Below are 14626 nucleotides of genomic sequence, written 5' to 3'. Positions count from 1 at the left end.
AGTTCCAGATCCTGGAGAAGAGAAGTTTCTAGTAGAAGGTAGGAAGCTATTTTGGAAGGAGCTACCATAGGGCTCAGGTTCTGGGCTACCACCTCTAGCAATTTTATCCTGAGCCTTGGCATATTTAATGTTTTTCTGGAAGCCCCAGTCCCTAGATTGAACTCTCTGGTTTCATTGCAATAAATAAATAAAATAAAAAAAAGTTCCTGGCTCTTATGGTTGTGGAGAAAAGATTAAAAATGAGAACTTTAAAGGCTCAAATCCCAGAAGAATCTAAACTGTATTATTTTAAAGCCAATCTCATGGGGGGCTGGCTCTTGATTTTTGTGACTCCTTGGGATTAGCAATACTAAGACCTGAAAGTTGTTTTTATTTTCTTCTGCCCATTATCACTTGAGGCCTTGGGTGTTTCAAAGCAAAAGCAGGGTTTCCCAACATATATCTACAGTGCAACAATGAAACACAATAGGACAATACTCCAGGACCAGTGGCTGAACTGCAAAGGAGGTTGCATTGACTAGACACCAGGCTTATATCTTACATAACAACATCCTGCCTTTCAATGAAAAGTTAATTTTTTTACTACAAAACAAAACCTAAATTTACAACAAAAAGTCAACAAACTTATTTTGGTGGTTGTTGTTTTGTTTTTTTTACCATCTGTATAGCTGGTAGAAATTTTTGACTGTAGAAAATGTCAATTTTGATTTTTTTTTAAACCAACCATAAAATAATTTTAAGAATTCCTGCAAAACTTTTTGTTGCTTTTTCATTCAACTCTAACATAAACAGTGGTAGCTATGTTCAAGAAAGAATAGCAAATAACACTTGGTGGGAAGTTGATACATTATTCTTACGATTCAGCAGATCATTCTGCCTGCATATTATCTGATATGTAGATAAAGTGAAAAAGTAAAATGAATACTGTATTCATTTATGCATGTACATATTAAAGCACCAAACAAATATCCAGTACAACACTAGGTGTCTGTGTGACAATCTGAAGCTCTTTACTTACTGTTTCTCGTTGTCTACCTCTGTAGGCAAAGGTAGCATTTAGCCCTAAAACTATTTGTTTATATCACAAACTACTTAGTGTCTTACTGCTAATAGTATTTTTAAACTTGGTTGTTCTGACACCATTTAGTTCTTCTATGCAGGATGGTTTTAGTTTTCATTTTCAGAAACCTATTACATGTTAAATATTTTAAAAGGCTCCTTCCAGGCCACTTAGCCCTAACCATAGTTCTCATATTATGTTTCAGGTGGATTTAGAGCTGGTCAAAAGCAAGGGGGAAATTTCATGAATGTTTTTCTTTTACATTTCTCATTGAATTATAATTAAAATGATCAATGAAACTTTGAAATTCAGAAAATCTCAGCCAACTCCAATACCCCCCCAAAAATAAAAATCTTATTCATGAGATAATGAACAAACTATTTCATTGGCATAAGAGAATATATTGGGTTTTTTTTAATTGTTTTTAAAAGTGATTTTAGTGCTTGTAGAAGGGGTCAGATTGAGAGCACTGGAGATTTAAGTTGTCTATGTGCAGAGGAGGCTGAAGTACCCATAGCACCCAGCCAGTGCATTTCTAAGCCATCCTGCAGGAATTATCTGACCATGGGCATTCCAATTTTTACCTCCCATTTGAAACTGCAAGCAAGAGTGTGCCCAAAGTGTGCTGACCCCTGAATTATAGGGTCGGCTTATGAACGAGTTATAAAAATTTTCCATTTTTACTTATCCATCTTGCGGGGGGTGGGGTGTCAGCTTATAAACGAACCGGCTTATGATCGAGTATATATAATTATGTAATTATTTATACAAAGTGGAACAGCCACAACAGGAAAGACTGAGAGAGACCCACACCAGGCCATCCCATGGCTGAGTGGCTAAGATACTCTCCTGCAATGTGGGAAACCTAAGTGCAAATCCTTTCTCCACATCAGGCAAAGGGGAGAATTGAGTCCTGGTCTCCCACATACCAGGTGAGCTATAAGTACATTCCAGTCCTCCTCCTCTTGTTAAAAAGCTCAAAATTGAAGTGAAAAAATTCAAGTTGAGTCAGACAAACCATTCATTAAACCCAACTCAAAATTATTTCTGACTTTCTGATTTGCTGAAAATTTTGAAAAATTCATCTTCGGTTTGACCAGAAACTAAACTTTTTTTATATTTTTTGGAATTGCTAGTTCATCCAAAACCCCATTATATACACAGCTTTTTTCAAATATTTATTCAGTTATGTATCTGCCTGTAATTTTAAATCTACACATGTATCCTGTTAATCATGTGGAATCTCAAAGGAAATTCTAGAGGGGACAAAGTTGAGGTCAACTTAAGAAATAGGGTTGCCAACTTTCTACTTGCACAAAACCGAACATTCTTGCCCTGCCTCTCCTCTGAGGCCCTGCCCTTGCCCCGCCCCTTCTCCGAGGCCCTGACCCCTCTCACTCCATCCCCCCCCCCCACGTCGGTCACTCTCTCCACCCTCACTCGTTCATTTTCACTGGGCTGGCTCAGAGGGCTGGGGTGAGGGCTCTGGGGTGGGGCCAGAAATGAGGAGTTCAGAGTGCGGGAGGGGGCTCCAGGCTGAGGCAGTGGGTTGGGATATGAGAAGAGGTGAGGCTCTGGCTGGGGATGCAGGCTCTTGGGGTGCAGCCAGGGATAAGGGGCTTGGAGTGCAGGAGGGGACTTTGGGCTGGGAGGGGTGGAGCTGAGGGGTTTAGAGTACGGGAGGGGGCTCCAGGCTGAGGCAGGGGGTTGGAGTGTGAGAAAGGGTATGGGCTCTGGGCTAGGGGTGTGGGTTCCGGGTTAGGGCCAGAAATGAGGGGTTCAGGGTGCAGGAAGGGGGCTCCAGGCTGAGGCAGGGTGTTAGAGGGTGTGCGGGATCTGGCTGGGGGTGTAGACTCTGAGATGGGGCTGGGGATGAGGGGTTTGGAGTGTAGGAGGGTTCTACAGGCTGGGACTGAGGGGTTCGGAGGGCAGGAGGGAGATCAGGGCTGGAGCAGGGGGTTGGGGCACAGGGGGGTATGAGCTCTGAGGTGGGGCTGGGGATGAGGGGTTTGGGGTGCAGGAGGGTGCTCCAGGCTGGGATTGAGGGGTTCAGAGGGCAGGAGGGGGGATCAGGGCTGGGGCAGGGATTTGGGGCACAGGGAGGGCTCAGGGGTGCAGGCTCTGGGCAGCACTTACCTCAAGCAGCTCCTGGAAGCACCAGCATGTCCCCTCTCTGGCTCCTATGCAGAGGAGCAGCCAGGCAGCTCTGCATGCTGCCCCATCCGCAGGCACCACCCCCACAGTTCCTATTGGCTGCAGTTTCCGGCCAATGGGAGCTGCAGGAGCAGTACTTGGGGCGGAGTCAGCGTGTGGCACCCCCGGGCTGCCCCTATGTGTAGGAGCCGGAGGGAGGACATGCCAGCTACTTACCAGAAGCCACGCAGCATGGAGGCTAGCAGGGAGTCTGCCAGCCCCATTGCATGGCGCCGCCAACCAGACAGTCAATGGCCTGGTCAGCATGCCAGGATCCCTTTTCGACTGGGTGTTCCGGTTGAGCAAGAAAATGGCTTCATATTATGTTGGGGAACTCACCAATTCTCCTTCCTGCAGAATTTAGGTTTTCCTGGGACAGTGTATTTCTCCTCTCCAAGTACTAATCAGAACAACACCAGTTTAACTTATAAGATATGATAACATCACAGCCTGAAATGATACAGAAGTAATAAGTGTTTACAAACTTACATTAAAAGCTGATGCATTTAGTAATGAATACGTCTTTTTTAATTCTGCCACTTAAAAACTATTCTTAAACATTTAATCAAACCTTTATACAATATTTGCAAGTAAGTGCTGAGCCAGAGAGAAAGTTTATTGATCAAAGGTGATATATCCAGAAGCAATATACTGTTTACAGTAAGTTGTCACTCAATTGAATAATGATTTAGCCATTTACAAGGAAAATCCTTACAAGTAGAGGTCTGATACGGTGATACTCAGTCTTCATGATGGAACCACCTTGCCAAGATTAAGTTCCATAAAGCACTTCACACAAATTTTATTGAAACTACTGTAGGGTACTTTATGTGAAGGATACAGAAGCACATAAAGTATTGTGCAGTAAATTTTGTAATGAAGGGCCACAAATGGTTTGTTAAAGATCCCTATGAGGATGTCAAGTCTCAAAGAAGATATCACTAGCCTGATGTATCTTTTCCAATAGTTTGTAGCCTACCAAAATGTTGTCAAGATGTTACTACAGGCAAATGACTTAATGGTTAGCATAAGCACTCCATTTCAGATGAAGAGGTGATCACAGCTTCTGTCTATCAAATGGTTTGTCACCCAGTTGTAAACTGACCATGAATCTTATCAGTTAGCAGCCTCGGCCCTCTCTGACAGGGGCTCTCAACCTTTTCAGACTACTGTACCCCTTTCAAGAGTCTCATTTGTCTTGTGTACCCCCACATTTCACTTCACTTAAAAAATCAGACATAAAAATACAAAAGTGTCCCAGCACACTACTACTGAAAAAATGCTCACTTTCTCATTTTTACCATATAATTATAAAATAAATCAATTGGAATATACTTACATTTCAGTGTATAGTTTACAGAGCAGTATAAACAAATCATTGTCTATGAAATTTTAGTTTGTACTGACTTCACTAGTGCTTTTTATGTAGCCTGTTGTAAAACTAGGCAAATAGCTAAATGAGTTAATGTACCCCCTGGAAGAGCTGTGCGTACCCCCAGGGGTACATGTACCCCTGGTTGAGAACCGCTGCTTTATAAGTCCAATCCTGTGATGTGCTAAATAGAGGAGAGCAAATAATTTGCTGTGAATAATTTATCCAATGAGGTTAGCTTCTTTTTCTGCTAGTGGAATATCATTGAGCAGATCATGATTTCCTTTAGTGTAGTCATTATTCAGAACTATTTAACAATTTGGGGATAATTTTTGTAATTATGTGGATTGTGTGAAAGCAGTTATCTGTGAAGATTTGCTATTGGAGGTATGTTGGTTAGTTGAGATCATTCAGATAAGTTACATGCTATTGATTCTGTTCCTTGACTTCCAGTGCAATTACTCATTCAAAGAAACTGAATATTAGATCTACATGCACAATTGCACATATGACTTTGAAATTCACTTTCACCAAACATTCATGGTAGTAAAAATGTGTTTACAAATGTTCTTGGTGAGCAAACATTAAAGGAGCGTGAATATCTTTCTTAGCTATTTATCAGCATTTATACAGTGCTTGTCGCTGTAGTGTCTCAATCTGTACAAGGATTAAAAAGCATGGGAAGATCTGACTGCATGAAGCTTGGTCAAAGCAAATTCATTTTAAAACTCAAGTGAACATTTGCGGAATATTTTCTGCAGTGCAGTATTAGTTCAATTCTAACGTTGAGCACCTCATGCAAGGTGCCAATAACTTCAGTGGTGATGGAAGTTGCTCAGGACTTTTCAGGACTGAGCATAATATGCTGAAAACCATGTTCAACAATGTTTAAGTTCTTGTAGGGCACATTCTTTAATGCATTAGTGAATGTGGTGTTCATGGAGGGTGCTTAATTTACTTCATTAGTGATGAACAGTTATAGAATGAGCAGTGACAGTGCAAAGCTTCCCAGACTGTCCTGCCAATATGCCTCAGTCCTGACTTGGGAGAACAGTTTCCAGGATGGCAAGATACTACTTCAGTTTCTGGAGTCTCCTTATTCTTTCTGTGGGGGATACTAGCTTATGATGATGGGTTTTGTCACATGGATTCCTGTCTCTCAGTAACTGAACCAAAACCGCCAACTTATTTCACATGGGTCATAAAAAGCCACAAGATGGTAGAAACCCCCAGCCACTGCTGACCTTTGCCACATTTGAACGGGTGGTCTATTCCAGACTTTAATACCAGTTCTTTGAGCTCTCCCATGCCCTAAGTAAATGGGACCAAGGGTGGGTGTGCAGCTCCCATTGAATTTAAGGATATTAGGAAAAGGTGTGTGTACTACATGTATACAGTTTATGAAAAATACAGATATTTATAGCAGTTTGATTTTTAAAAATCAGTTTTTAAAAAAGTCTGTCTGTGTTGCTGTCATTACAGTAGAATTCCTGGAATGTTTGTATATATGTATGTATGCACACACACACACATGCATGCAAATTGTACTTTTAACTGTTAAGCTGTCAAAAGCATTTGTAAAGAGATCATGTACAGCTTCTCCACAGCAGTTTGACACTGAAAATCACCTCAGAGCTGATTGGACTCTTCATCAATCAGCCTGATCATAGTTGCTGTATGGGCAGAGGATTTAAGAGAGCTGATCTGGTCTGTCACTCTAGGGCAATGGATAAACATGCTGCTTTTTTTTTTTTAAACCCTTCCTCTGGCCTACCTGGCATCAATCAATAGGAGTGACAAAACCACTGACACAACCACCAGAGGCAGAAGAGTGCTTTTTTTTCATTGCTAAACTTTCATTGCGTGATAGAGAAAAGATATGTCTATAAAACCCAAGGAACAGAACGTGAAGTGGTGTGAGAATCAGTGAACACAGGAACTCAGAGTGGAAGCTGTTCTGGATAAGTGAAATAGAAATAGAGTAAAAGAAGGGTATAAATTAGCTATGGGGTTATTCTTTTACCAGGAAAACAACAATACTTTAAAATCAACAATGAAATCCCAAGGAAATGCTCCATCTAAATTACAGTACAAAAAAATTTCAACAGATGCCTCTTTGTGTTACCTATCAGAGGGGTAGCCGTATTAGTCTGGATCTGTAAAAGCAGCAAAGAGTCTTGTGGCACCTTGTAGACTAACAGACGTTTTGGAGCATGAGCTTTCGTGGGTGAATACCCACTTCGTCGGATGCATGTAGTACCACATGCATCCGACGAAGTGGGTATTCACCCATGAAAGCTCATGCTCCAAAAAGTCTGTTAGTCTATAAGGTGCCTCAAGACTCTTTGCTGCTTTGTGTTACCATGAGACAAAGTCAGAGATTACAGGCAAACCTCATGCAACATTGCTGTAATTGTCCTTGGGGACTTTCAATGAGTCTCTGAAGGCTCTGACACCTTGGAGGTCATCTCTTTAACTGAATGTAGAGGTGCCTTATTTTGTCTTTTACATCAGTGAATATGATTAAACTCCTGCTGTTGTGCTAAATTTCAAAGATTGTAAAAAGTCTGGGGAATTTAAAAGGTCACCACAGTATTTCATTTCAATAGCAAATCTGTGGAATAATGTTGTACAAGTACATAGGAAACTGCTTTGAAAAGAGAACTAGTCTCAAAATTAGTTCTAGGGAGAAATTGTGGAGTTTCACATACTGACCATACAATTAGAAAAAGATGCATACTACAGGTATACTTGTACAACAGGTTCATTCCATGTGTGTAAGTTCAGAAAAGATGCATTCTGCCCACATATGTACGTTTTTCATCCATGCATGTTGAAATAGCAAATTCTACCTTCATAAAGTATATGTATATACGGTACATTCTATGTGCCTGTCGAGAAAAGTATATTCTACATAGAACTCACCTTTTAGATGTGCATGTATCTGGCTCTATGTAGAGGAGATGAAAGTTACATGCATACTTGTAGAAAAGGAATAGCGATTTTTGAATGTGCCTCTTTTCACTAGAATATGCAACCTCCCCCCTTCCATTGTCTGTGTAAACTTTTCAGTTAAAGGTGTGTCAAGAAAAATGTTGCTCTTTCTAAAGCACATGGTTAAGATAATTATCACAAGTTTGATAGCTGGGGGCTTAGTCTGCCCCTAGTCTCAATGCCAATTTAAATGGGGTCCTTGAAATAAGATAGTCACCATCGGGGAAAGGAAAAATTATGCTGAGACAATGAAGATCAGAATTATACTCTTGCTTCAGAGCTGTAGGACAAAAAGGCCCCAATTCAGCAAGGTTCTTAAGCATGTGTCTAATTTTAGGCAGGTGAATAATCTCATGCAAATGGGACTACTTGTGCTTAAAGTTACACATGTAAGTACCTTGACGAATCAGAACCCAAGTGGGGTAATCCTTTTGAGGATGTTTAAAATAGGTAGTAACTCAATATATCTCACACACACATACATACACCACTACATTAAAAGAACATCATTAAGGCTGCAAAGCCAAGCAGTCAGAAGTTTAAAAATTCCAAAATTAAGGTTTCCTTTGAATCAGGCAACTCCCTTGTCCATGTAGCGTGGACTCAGCACAGACGAGACAATCTCCATGCTTTGAGTTCAGGTACCTGGCCCCAGCTCAGAACAGCACAAAGTTGCAGTTGTGAGGAAAGTCCTGCTCAGTCCCAGGCTGGAACGTGCTGATTGTGAACGGAGTCTTCAGTGAACGTAAGTGCCAAAATCTAAGTCTCTGTTTGGCATTTAGCGATTTTTTTCAGAGGCAAATTTAGGTAGATTTTCACAGTGGCAAAAGGCACATCCTTGACAACAGGTCACCAGCCAGCCAGATCTTAAGTCCCTGCTCCAATGCATTGGGATGCTAGAGCTTTTCAAAGAAAATTTCAAAAAATTTTAACATAAGCAAATTAATACATTTTTTCCTACCTTCATTCTTGGAAACAAATGAGCTATTTTGGCTGACATTCTATCAGCCTTGCCTATAATTTACAGTATATGGACCAGGTTGGCAGTACAAAAGAAAATGTCATTTATTATCTTCCAACAGAAGTGTTAATGTGATCTCTAAACTTATTAACATTAATTTTTTTTGCAGGACCCAGAAAAAGATTTCAGACCCTTCAATTAATTGGGGAATGGAAAAATAGAAAAAGAGTGCTTAACGGGCTGCTTTGTTGAATAGTCATCAAGTATAGAAAAAAATGCAACCTTATTATCAGTTCCGCACGTCACCCAGATACTTTGATGTCAATGGACATTGAACTGATGCTATCAGAGTCTGTGGAATATATTACTTCTATCGAACACATGCTGATATGGAACAAAAGGAAAGGAAATTAATCTTCTAACTCCCATGATCATTAAATTATCAAGAGGTGACGTGATTTGTTTAAAATAGGAACTGATCCAAAATTCAGTCCTTTCTGTAAACCAAACCCCAATATTTTTTCAGCATAAAAAAATTGCCTCCTCTTCTTCTAGACCCCCAACTCCATGGGGCCAAATTCAGCACTGATGTAAGAGTGTTGTACCTGCTTTCCCTAGAGCTGAATCTAGCTCTCCATTTCTGGAAGACTAAGTGCCCCCTTTCTCTCTCACTTGCCCCACAACAGGTGACCCCTGCACCCATAGCGTTGCCACCAATCTGGTTTCCCACAGACAGTCCAGGTTTCGGCTTATCCAGGTGCCATTAAACAAGCTCTGGTGCCCATTTTCTTTTTTATTTGGCGGGAAGAGGCGGAGCAGTGACAGGGCCTTGGGGGGAAGAGTCAGAGCAGGGATGGGGCCTTTGGGGAAGAGGTGAAGCAGGGGCCTGGTGGAAGAGGTGGAGCAAGGGCTGGGACCTCCAGGGTCTGGTTAGCAGCCATTAGAAAGTGGCAACTCTAAGCCCCCACCATCTCTGGCATGGCCCAAATAGCATTTCCCAGCCAACCAACCAACAGGTTCCGATAATAGTATTTTGCACTTATATAGTGCTTTTCAGCCACTCAACCATGGTGAGCAGGAATAATTTCCACACACATGTGATCTACTTCTGTAAACTCTAAGCTTTTACTTTTAAAAAACCTTCTTACCCTCATGGTCACAAAGGGAGCCAGACATGGACCAGGTGTAAACTGAGGCAGTTTAAATATTCAGAGACACAGTTCTAGTGCTCCTAATGCTGCTCTTAGGTGAAGTAGTGGGGAGGTGCATAGCTGCTGTTATTCAGCGAGCAGAAGGAAACTGGCTGCCACAGTTCTTCAGCAGGAGCAGGGCCCAGCTCTTGTTGCTGCTGTGAAAGTGGTGGGGAAGAGGCTGCTGACACGGTTAAGAGCTGGGAGCACTGTGGGGGCTATCCCTCTGCCCCTGGGCTGCAGGAAACACCAAGGGAGGGCCAAACCCCACAGCAAAGGATTCTGTCTATGGGGCAAGCGTAAATTGATTTACTGGGGACAGCTGCCCAGAATGTATAAGTTATTGTAGTCAGGGGTGGGGTCTGCCAGTGCAATTGATTTATGAATGGCATTATTAATTGTACTGAGGCGTGGAGGGGTGGCCTAGCATTAATGTATTGGGGTGGCAGCATTCGTTGATTTATGTTGTGAGAAGGCAGCATTAATAAATGATTGTGTGGTATCAGGCTGGCACTAAATGAGATTTGAGAATTCAGCCAGTGGGAGACTGGTGTCTTCAGTCCCACACATTAGGGTGTAGATGACTACCAGGAGACATAAGAAGTCCATACTGGGTCAGACCAAAGGTCCATCTAGCCCAGTATCCTGTTTTTTGACAGTGGACAATGCCAGGTGCCCCAGAGGGAATGAACAGAACAGGTATTAATCAAGTGATCCATCCCCCCTGTTGCTCATTCCTAGCTTTTGGCAAACAGAGACTAGGGACACCATCCCTGCCCATCCTGGCTAATAACAATTGATGGACCTATCCTCCATGAATTTATCTAGTTCTTTTTTGAACCATGTTATAGTCTTGGGCTTCGCAACATCCTCTTGCAAGGAGTTCCACAGGTTGATTGTGCATTGTGTGAAAAAAAACTTCCTTCCGTTTGTTTTAAACCTGATGCCTATTAGTTTCATTTGGTGACCCCTAATTCTTGTGTTATGAGAAGGAGAAAATAACACTTCCTTATTTACTTTCTCTACACCAGTCATGATTTTAGAGACCTCTATCATATCCAAACTTAGTCGTCTTTTTTCCAAGCTGAAAAGTCCCAGTGTTATTCATCTCTCTTCATACGGCAGCCATTCCATACACCTAATCACTTTTGTTGACCTTTTCTAAACCTTTTCCAATTCCAGTATATATTTTTTAAGATGGGGAAACCACATCTGCACACAGTATTCAAGATGTGGGCGTACCATGGATTTATATAGAGGTAATATGATATTTTCTGTCTTATTATCTATCCTTTTCTTAATGATTCCCAACATTCTGTTTGCTTTTTTGACTGTCGCTGCACATTGTGTGGATGTTTTCAGAGAACTATTGACAATGATTCCAAGATCTCTTTGTTGAGTGGTAACAGCTAATTTAGACCCCATCATTTTATATGTATAGTTGGGATTATGTTTTCCAATGTGCATGACTTTGTATTTATCAACATTGATCAGGGAAGATCTAGTGTATGGTTTGGAAGGAGGTGTAGTTTGGAGCACAGCTGTATTTTGGCCTGGTGAACAGGCTTAGTCCTTGGACTAGTACATGTTGGATATGTTTTTCAAGCCCTGGAACTTTTTAGTTGAAGTGTTTTAGAAAGGTGTATATTATTAACCCCATTTTACAGAAAATAAGGCCCAGATTGGTTAAATGGCTTGTGCAAGGTCAGACAGTAAGTCTTTTGGCAGAACTGGGACTTGGTGTGTGCTATAACCACTAAACCATGCTGCACCTGAGTACAAATAAACAAACTTTTGAGGGCTTAAGTATGGAGGGGGTGATTATCTAAAATGTATTGAACTTCCTAACATGTTAAAGTTTTCCTCATCACTACATTTAAACCTTCATGTTGAAAAATCAACAGCTTCCCTCTAAAGTGAAACAGCTCACTTATGAGAAAATCCTGTAGGATATAATAGAGATTAATAATCTTTTTTAAACCAGCCTATATAATTGTATAGCGGGAATAGCACTGTTGACACATAGCAGTCTATCTTAACTGCTATCTTAACTACCATTTTACAGTACAGCAATCGGAAGAAACTTCAAACAGACATTGGAGATGCTGTGGTTGCCAGAGGGAAAACACCCTTTGCTGAATCCTCTGATCAGAGCTGTAAGTGGCGGAGTTCCTGAGGCCTGATCTACACTTAAAACTTAGGTCGGCATCACTACACTGCTCAGGGGTGTGAAAAATTCACACCGCTAAGTAACAGAGCTATGCTGACCTAATCCCCAGTGTAGATGCACCTAGGTCGATGGAAGAATGCTTCCATCAAACTAGTTACCTTCACTCAAGGAAAAGATGTTCCTACAATGACAGAAATATCCCTTCTGTCACTGTAGTCTGCGTTTACACCATGGGGTTACAACAGCATAGCTACGGCACTGTAGATGTGTCGTTACAGTGCCTATAGTGTAGACATGACCTAAGTTGTGACTAACCTAAATAATATGTGTGGTCAGCCATTATCCCCACCTCACTGCTCATTCATTCCTTAGATTATAATGCAGTAATTCTATAGAACAACATTGGTATTAATTTTAAACTCAGTAGCTCTCTACTGTTAACTTGCTTATATGTTGGAACTGGCCATTTATTCCTACTTTTCCCCCTATCTGTTACCTAGTTTTTAAAACCTGACAGGACTTTCCCTCTCACCCTGTGATTACTAAGGTTCCTTAAGAGGCTCAGGGGAGGGACTTTATCAAGTCTTTTGAAATATTAAATAAACCTAGGGCATCTTTGATAAGAGCCAACATCAAGCCCTTATAAGTATGATAAAAGCATGTTAAATTCAGGTTTGTAAAAGCTATAGAGAAGATCAAGAGAAAAATCAATGCTAAAATCTTGCTTTTATACATTTTACTGGTAACTGGGTCATTAGCTGTAGTAACAGTAGTATTAAAAATTGCACAGGATCATTCTGCACAGGCAGCATTATCCAAGACTGGAAATAACATCTTCACCTTGACCTTAAAGAATATTATAGACATTTTGACACATACTCTTGGGATGCTATGAGGTGTATAAGTGAGGTGAGAAGGTAAATTTCTGTTCCAAGGATAGAAAAGCATATATCTCAAAATCAGATTTATGGTGTGAAATCTTGCATTTCTGCATTCAAAATTCACTTTCTGTGAATATTTTCCAAAATGTGCTTTAAAATCATTTGTTATGTGAACAGCCCTGCCTATAAACTCCTGCTCTAAAACATATGAGGAAAGCAAACAAAAGAGAAATAAACGCAGTGAAAACAAGTTAACTTAAAAATTCAAATGAAAATGTGGGACTTATTGTTGTAATAGGTACAGGACCGGCTCTAGGCACCAGCAAACTAAGCACATGCTTGGGGCAGCACAATTCCAGGGGCGGCACTTGCGCTTTCAGAGGTTTGGTTTTTGGGTTTTTTTTTGCTTGGGACAGCAAAAAACCTAGAGCCAGCCCTGAATTGGTAAAACCAAATAATGAGTTTATGAGTAGGGCTGTAGATTTTGGAATATCACCTGGTGAAACAGTGTTTGAGGCAAATGGATATTATCCCCTTTTTTATGCTTTTAAGCATGACTTTTACTATACCGAGATACCTTGGCATGAGAGAATGGTCCCAATTCACTGAATATGTACCTAAGAAGATAAGGGAGGCATTATTTCTGATATATAGGGTTTTTTTTGAGTGGATCTTTGGCGAAGTGCTCATAATCAATTCTTTTTTAAAGTTAGAATAATAAATTGCACTGGTGTAGCGCAAAGGGTTGCTAGTTTTGGTTGGACGTATTCCTGGAGGTTTCATCACATGACATAATCCTTAATTAAAGATTAATCTTTAATTTCTGGAGACTCCTGGACAATCCTGGAAAGTTGGCAACCCTAGTAGCCCATTTCAACTTAACATTTCAAGTGCTTCACAGATATTAAGGGTCTGATTCTGTGATCCTTACTCACACTGAGTAGTACTTCATTCCACAAGTAGTCCTACTGATTTCAATGAGATTAGTTAAGGAGTAAATTACTACTTTATAGGTGAAATACACTCCTGGGCAGATGGCCCACACAAAGCCCGTGTACCCTGTAAGTCATTGTGATTTAAGTAGTGTGTAGACCTGGTGTGGACTTTCCACACCGGGGAGAATTTCATCCAATGTGAATTTGAGTGGCAGCATCTGTCCCTAATGAATTAAACTTCACTAAATTCCTGTAGATACAGGAGATAGGCATTATAATGTGGTTTTACTGAATCACAGAGAGATTAAGGGTCTTGCCCAAGGCACCATAGCAAGTCAGTGGTGGAGCTAGCAAAGGAACCCTTAGGTTATGTCTACACTGCGACTAAACATCTGTGGCTGGCCTGTGTCTGCTGGCTCCCAGTGTTCAGACTACAGGGCTGTTTAATTGCAGTGTAGATGTTTGGGCTCAGGCTGAAGACCAGGCTCTGGGGCCCTGTGACAAGAAAAGATTCCAGATCACAGGCTCCAGCCTGAGCCCACATATCTATACCACAATTAAACAGCCCCTGAACCTGAGTCAGCCGACATAGGCCAGCTGTGGGTTTTAAAGTCAGTGTAGACATACCATCAGATTCCTGCTTCACAGTCTTGTGCCACCACAACTAGACCACATATCACTTCCTTATTTTGATAGTGGTGAAGAGATGCTCAGATTTAATTTGAGACAGAGTAAGGGTGTGAGAGCTATTCTATGTATTGTATAAGTTGTAAGAATGTGATTTGTATAAAATTAAACCTTTTAAAACAGCTCTTTAAAAAAACCTCATTGTTTCCTGAGGTACTAACACAGAACATCATCTTGTTAAAA

The sequence above is a fragment of the Mauremys reevesii genome, linkage group 3 (genome assembly GCF_016161935.1).
Source record: "Mauremys reevesii isolate NIE-2019 linkage group 3, ASM1616193v1, whole genome shotgun sequence".
Classification (NCBI taxonomy): Eukaryota; Metazoa; Chordata; order Testudines; family Geoemydidae; genus Mauremys; species Mauremys reevesii.
The sequence above is the reverse complement of the archived record's forward strand: the minus strand, read 5'-3'. Positions refer to the sequence as shown.